The sequence below is a fragment of the Mastomys coucha genome, unplaced genomic scaffold (genome assembly GCF_008632895.1).
Source record: "Mastomys coucha isolate ucsf_1 unplaced genomic scaffold, UCSF_Mcou_1 pScaffold21, whole genome shotgun sequence".
NCBI lineage: Eukaryota > Metazoa > Chordata > Mammalia > Rodentia > Muridae > Mastomys > Mastomys coucha.
The window spans coordinates 102,989,126-102,995,997 of record NW_022196904.1 but is presented as its reverse complement, the minus strand read 5'-3'; the positions used below and the strand labels follow the sequence as shown (position 1 = coordinate 102,995,997).

The 6,872-nt window shown below is 42.5% G+C and overlaps 1 protein-coding gene across 2 annotated transcripts in view; it reads left to right on the top strand.

Moving 5' to 3' along the window:
* Rras2 (RAS related 2) overlaps window positions 1-6,872 on the top strand; it is a 70,300-nt gene that overhangs the window by 21,241 nt on the left and 42,187 nt on the right. Inside the window, exon 1 of one of the 2 annotated variants that reach the window (XM_031387963.1) lies at window positions 2,454-2,575. The exons of the other annotated variant lie outside the window; for it this stretch is intronic. The gene's annotated coding sequence lies outside the window, so the exon portion shown is untranslated. Of the gene's footprint in view, window positions 1-2,453; window positions 2,576-6,872 lie in introns of those variants that run through there. 2 annotated transcript variants of the gene reach the window in all.

Genomic DNA, 6,872 nt, shown 5'->3' with positions numbered 1-6,872 from the left:
GCTGGCCTGGAACTCAGAAATCCACCTGCCTCTGCCTCCCAAGTGCTGGGATCAAAGGCGTGCGCCACTACTGCCCGACCCTCATTTCTTTTTTTTTTTAAAAATTGTTTTTATTATGTGTTTGAGCATTTTTGTCTACATGTGTACATCTTTGTACTCTATGCTTGTTATGTTCTTAGAGGCCAGAAGAGGGCATTGAAACAGATGGCTGTGGGCTGCCTTATTGGTGCTAGGAACCAACCTCAGGTCTTCTGTAAGAGCAGCAAACATGCTAACCACTAGGCCATTTATCTCCGCAGCCCCCCGTAACTGACTTATTAACTGACTGAGAAAACTGAATGAATACTTTTGAAAATGACTGAAAATACAAAATGCTTCTTACCTTACCAAATAGCACAGCAGAAGCACTTCAGAAGACTGCCACGAGAGGCAAGGGCTTTCTTTCCCCGTTTCTTGTTTCTTGCTGCTGACATGCTTATCATGTAGTAGTAACTGTACACTTGATGGCACACCCATTATAAATGTGTTGTATGAGTTTTGACAAATGAGTGCATTGTGTTCCAGCACTCCACGGTCTCTGTGCTCCACTCTAAGTCAGCAGCCTCTACAGTAGCCACCTGACTCTGATCAGCTTTTAATTTGACATACTTTTTTTTTTAAGATTTATTTATTTATTATATGTAAGTACACTGTAGCTGTCTTCAGACACCCCAGAAGAAGGCATCAGATCTCATTACAGATGGTTGTGAGCCACCATGTGGTTGCTTGGATTTGAACTCAGGACCTCCGGAAGAGCAGCCAGTGAGTCAGTGCTCTTAACAGCTGAGCCATTTCTCCAGCCCCATACTTTCCTTTTTTTATTTATTTAGTTAATTTATTAATTGTGTATGTGTCTATGTGGAGGCCAGGGGTTGCCTTGGTATTTTCTTCAAGCACCCCACTGTGTTTGTTATTAGTTATCATATGTGTAGGTGTGCATGGTCCGTTGTGTGTGGAGATCCATCCACTTCTGTATGCATTCCGGTGATCAGTGGGCATCAGTCCCAGGAATGGCAAGTGCCTTTACTCACTGAGCCATCTTGCTGGCCTTAGTTTTGAAACACCTTTCACTGATTTGGGAGCTCACCTACTTGGCTAGGCTAGCTGGCCAGCAATGCTCAGGGGTCCCCAGGACCAGGATTGTAGATGCGCTACCAAGTGCGGGCACTGTCTCCCAGTCCTTGGCTTGTTTTCAGTCTTGACATGATATGACTCCAGTGTGTTCTTTTGTGGGTGGCATGTTTGCTTTGTGATTCATCCATGATGTTGACTCTTTTGTTAGTTTGTTCCTTATTTGGTAGTAATTCATGTCTGCTTGTTGATGGAACATTTAGGTTGTTTCTAGTGTTTAGGAACTGTGAATACAGTCGCTTTGGAGGTTGACACACAGTTTGGTCAGATACTAAGTGCATCCGTTTGAAAAGCAGCTTGGCATTTCCCATAAGGCTGATACCATTTTACAGCTGCAGCCTGTGTTGATGACTCCAGTGGCTCTGAATCCACTTGCTGCTTAGCCAGTCTTCTAAGTGTATAGCTATCTATCTTACAGTGGTTTTGATTTGCTTTTCCCTAATGACTAGTGGTTTTAACTGCACAGTGGCTAATTGCAGCTTCTTTGGTATCTCCTCAGATCTTTTGTGGTTTGCAAATTAGATTCTTTATGTAAATGAATTCTATAGATCTTTCTTTTTTAAAGATAGAGTCTCATATGTAGTGTCTGTTGGCTGCGACTGCAGCCTTGTAGCTAAGCTTAACTGTGGGCTCTTCATCCTCTTGCCTGTACCTTCAGGGGCTGGCATCACAGCACCTGTTTGTCCTTGTGTCCTGTATTACTCTGGCTGGAAAATCCTCTACACACTTCTATAGCTAGGGATCAAACCTGGGACAGGTGCTGGGGCTACATCTGAACTAATCCTGGATGGAGACTTTAAAATAGTTAAATCAGAATGGAAACAGTAGATGGTCTCATTTTGTTACTGTTTATTTTCCTTGCCATCATACATAATACTTCAGAAAATACTTTTTGGTTGAGTTCTGTGAATATCTTGTTAATGTTTTTACTTTAATGTTTGTAACAGTATAGTTTTGTCAGATGTTCTTTTGAACATATTCATTTAATATTCATTCATTCATTTATTTAATATTTAACATTTATTCATTCGTTTAGTTATGAGGCAGAGTCTTTGGTAACTCCGGCTTGACCTCCAGCCTGATTCTGTGCTGAGGGTGACTGACTCCTGACCCTCATGCCTCTGACTTCTAGTCAGGCCACCGTGCCCGCCCCACATTTATTGCTGATGTGTTTCTGCTTGTTCCCTGTGTTGTCTTACTCTGGTCCATCTCTACTTCCTTTTGTTAGATGTAGTCTTAGCTTCCTTCCAGGGAGCTGCTTGGCCTCATTTCAGTCACTTTGGGTGCAGGCAACCTCTGTTTTTCATCTTCATGCATCCCCAGGTCTAACTGGGGTTTGAGGCCTTATTTTCCAGTAACTGGGCAGAGGCACTATTTCTCTTCAGTTCCCAGGGCAGAGGAATGGGTAAGTAAGCCCTTTTCATCCATGACACGTGTCTTTGGTAACTTGTGGTGCGCCATGGGATGGCTCCCGGAAGACATGGTTGGAACTGACCTGCTTTCTGTATTCGAGATTTTCCTTTTCTTGTGGAGAGTTTGGCTCATAGAGGAAACTTCCGGCTGTCATATTGCATTTCAGGGATGCTTGTTGTCATGATTCTAATGGCAGTCTTGCAAATGGCTTTACTTCAAGTGCAGTCAAGTGAGTTCATATGGTAGCTGCTTATTCTTGGCAAACTTTTTTCAGTTAAAATTTCAAACGTGTCTATTTAGCGCCCCCCCTCTGTGTGTGTGTGTGTGTGTGTGTGTGTGTGTGTGTGCGCGCGCGCATGAGTGTGTAAACGTGCCCACAAGAGAGCACATGGAAGTGGGGACAGCCTGTGAGAGATGGTTCTTTCTTTTCCCATGTCGGGTTACAGGCTTAAACTCGTGCTGTAAGCGTTGGCAGGAACCATCTCACCAGCCCTCCCTGCTATGGAGTCCTTTCAGGCTGTCAGAGGAAGGGGGAAACACACCAACATAGTTTATTAGTAGATTGAATGCATTAAGCACTCAGAAGAAAACATGGGCTGTTTTTCTCCCTCCCAGGACAGTAGAGTGAGTGAGTGAGTGAGTGGTAAGACTGTTTTTTTTTTCCTTTGACTGTGGACACCTATTTTATTTTGCATTTTTGGGTGGCATATAGCCCTTGTTTTGAGATCCAACCACCACTGCTGGGCTATTTTTGTTTTTCACGCTACTTTGAGTACATCAGTAACTGTTTCTTCTATAGTGAAATTCTTGTGTGCATGCATATCTTAAAACCTCACTGTTGTTTTGACTTAATTTGACTTGTACAATTTCTGTTTCACCTCTTTCTGTCTGTGTTTGTGTGAGTGTATGATGTATGCTTGTGTGTGAATGTTCATGTCAGGTGCATTCACCTGTGTGGGTTCTCATGAGACAGGTTGAGATGAATATTTTTCTTTCCATTAGAACAGCGAGTGAGCCTTTGTCCTCTTGTCTGTGCCCCTAGCTCTGACATTTTAATCTCTGAGGCACTAACCAACCTGTGAATTTTTTTTTTTTAAACAAGTGCAATTTATACACCTGAATTGAGTAGCAAGTTCATAACGGGTTTGTACGATTTAGCTTTTGTAGCACTGAGAATGATGGACAGGCTAACATATGAGTTCTAATTGTTGATGGTACAGACTCTTCTGCATTTTGTTCTTCATAGTGGAACTGTGTCCTCAGTGGGATGGTATGCTTGGAGTACTGGAATAAGAGGTGTAGAATGTTTATCCCTTAAAATTATTCTTTGACTGTTACAAAGGGTTTACTGAGCCAATGTTAGGACTGTGAAAGTTGAAATTTGTTTTTTTTTTTTTAACTATATAGTCTGTTCTCACACATTAGCTTCAAAAGAAACATGAGATTTTTTTTAAAGATTTATTTATTGTTTGTTTGTTTCTTTAAGTACACTGTAGCTGTCCCCAGACCACCAGAAGAGGGTGTCAGATCTCATTATGGGTGGTTGTGAGCCACCATGTGGTTGCTGGGATTTGAACTCATGACCTTCGGAAGAACAGTTGGTGCTCTTACCCGCTGAGCCATCTCACCAGCCCCCTTGAGATGTTTTGTTGTGGTAATTCATGTAGTAGAGTTTAATCTGATGTGTGGTAACTTTTTAAACAGATGCCAGGACAGTGACATACTTCCTGGAAGAGAAACTGAAGCAAAATGCTGGGGCTAGGGATGTAGCTTAGAGGTGAGGAGAGGTAGCTTTCCCTAAGGCGTAAAGCCTTGGCTCCTGCCCTTTCTAGCAGTCACCCTCCCCCAACTCCAACGGCCTCCAAACCCAACCCAAATGTACACTATACAGAGGGCTAAAATTATAATAACAGCATCACTGAGAACATTTTAAAATTACACTTATTTATGTATGTGTGTATGTGCATGTACCAGAGAGTTCTTATGGAGGCTAGAGGACAATCCATGGGAGTTGATCCCTGCCCCCACACCCCTTTTTTTTGCCATGTGGGATCCTGGGATGGACTTCAGGTTGCCAGGCTGAGCTATCTTGTCCTGCTCTTTGTTAACACCTGCAATTTAGAAGCTGGATAATAGTCCAGTTACTTAATATATTAAGTTGTCACTTTCCAGTTTGATGCAGATTCAGCACTAGGTGTATTTTGTGGGATTTTCTGACTTGTTGCTGTTGTATGGAGCCTTCCCCTGCTGCTCCCATTCTGTGGGCATTGAGGTTGCTCAGGGAGAGAAAGCCCAATTCATTTAAAGGGTTTGGATATTTGAGTGGTTTTAGGAATTTAAAAAATTTCAATTTGAGGAAGTTAATGAAAAATGTCTTGCTCAAAATAGAACTAATTGTTGTCCTCTCTCAAGTCCCCACTTGGTTCCATAGGTGGGCAGCGTGTTAGGGGAAATAGTCTAATATTTTATACAAAATTATATATTTTTACAAGCCAGAAGATAAAATGAAGAGGATGTACTTGCACAACGTAAGACAAATATGAGTCCCGGGCCTGGGAATGAAGTTGGTAGCCCCATGTCTGTGATTCCAGGGAGGTACAGTCAGGGGGATCAGAAATTCAGGGTCATCCTTGGTTACAGAGGGAATCTGAAGCCAGCCTTTGATATGACGAGCAAGACACCATCTCATCCACCAAATTACAGACACACACACACACACACACACACACACACACACACACACAACCTCTATAAGTGTTAACACAGTAGAATTATCAGTGCTATAATTCCTAGCACTGATATAATTCCTTCCATCAAGGCTGACAACTTTTAAGTAAATGAAGAAGTGTTTTATATTGGATCTGATGGTACAAATTCAATACTATGTCATTTTAAAAAGTTGGTCAACTAACTTAATGCCAATTTGACATAAGAACATGCTAATACTAAAAGCATCAAGGAAAGACCCTAGGGCTGGAGAGAAGAAGCTCAGAGGTTAAGAGCACTGGATGCTGTGCTCCAGCAGGGGTCCCACATGGAGGCTCGCAGCATACATATGTAATGCCATTTCCATGGAATTGGATGCCCACTTGTGGCTTCCTCTTACACTAGGTATCATGGCGGTGCACATATGTGCAGACAAACCCTCATACATGTAAACAAAACAAAGAGAAACCACCCCATAGCAGATCTTACCAGATGCGGACCTCAGTGATGTAGGTATTTAATTAAGCATGACAAAGCTCAAGAACCTTTTTGGGGGGTGGATGGGCTGGAAAGGTGGCTCAGTGGTTCAGAGCACTGTTGTTCTTCCAGAGGATGTGGATTTGATTTCCAGCACCCACATGTTTGGCTCACAACTATCTTTAACTACAGTTCCAGGGGATCAGTCATCCTCATGTGACCTCTGAAGGCACTTGCAGGCATTGGGTGCACAGACACAAAGTGGTCAACTCTTAGTGTCTTAGTTGTTTCTGTTACTGTGATAAAATACTCTGATATAAACAACTTAAGTGAGAAAAGGTTTATTGTAGCTCACAGTCTAAGGTTCAGTCCATTAAGGCAGGAAGTCCACGGCAGCAGGAGCTTGGAGCAGCCGGTCGAATTTCGTCTATGGTAAGGAAACAGCAATGCATGCATTCGTGCTAATCCTCAGCTCTATTTCTCTGTGTAGTCCAGGCTCCCCTACCCAGACAATGGTCCCATCCATGTTTAAGATGGTCTTCTCACATCAGTTAAAGTAGTCAAGAGAATGCTCCCCACATATACCTAGAGGCTCGTACCCCAGGAGATTCTAGCTTCTGTTAGGTTGAAGCAAAATTAGCACTGGCCATCACATGTCACAAACATTTTACTTTATTAGTCATCAGTGTTCTAGGTAAATTAATATAAAGTCTCATTTAAAATGCTATCGAAATAATATTATAATATATTTAAAAACTTGTAGTAGTGTTTAAGGGAGAATCGAGAGAATGTGCGGGCTCAATTTGTAGATTTATAGACGAATTATCACTTCACCCCTCTCCCTATTCTGCATTATACAGCCTGAAGCATTCCTCCTCCTCCTTCCTCTCCCTCCTCCTTCTCAGTTTTTAGAGGTGGGGTTTCTCTGTGTAGCCCTGGCTGTCTTAGAGCTTGCTTTGTAGACAGGCTCAAACTCAGAAACTCAGGACCCACCTGCCTCTGTCTTCAGAGTGCTAGGATTAAAAGCGTGAGCCACCATGCTTGGCCTAGCATCCTCTCCCGAGGAATCTCTCTGTGACCCACTCTGCTGCTGTTTTTTATATTAA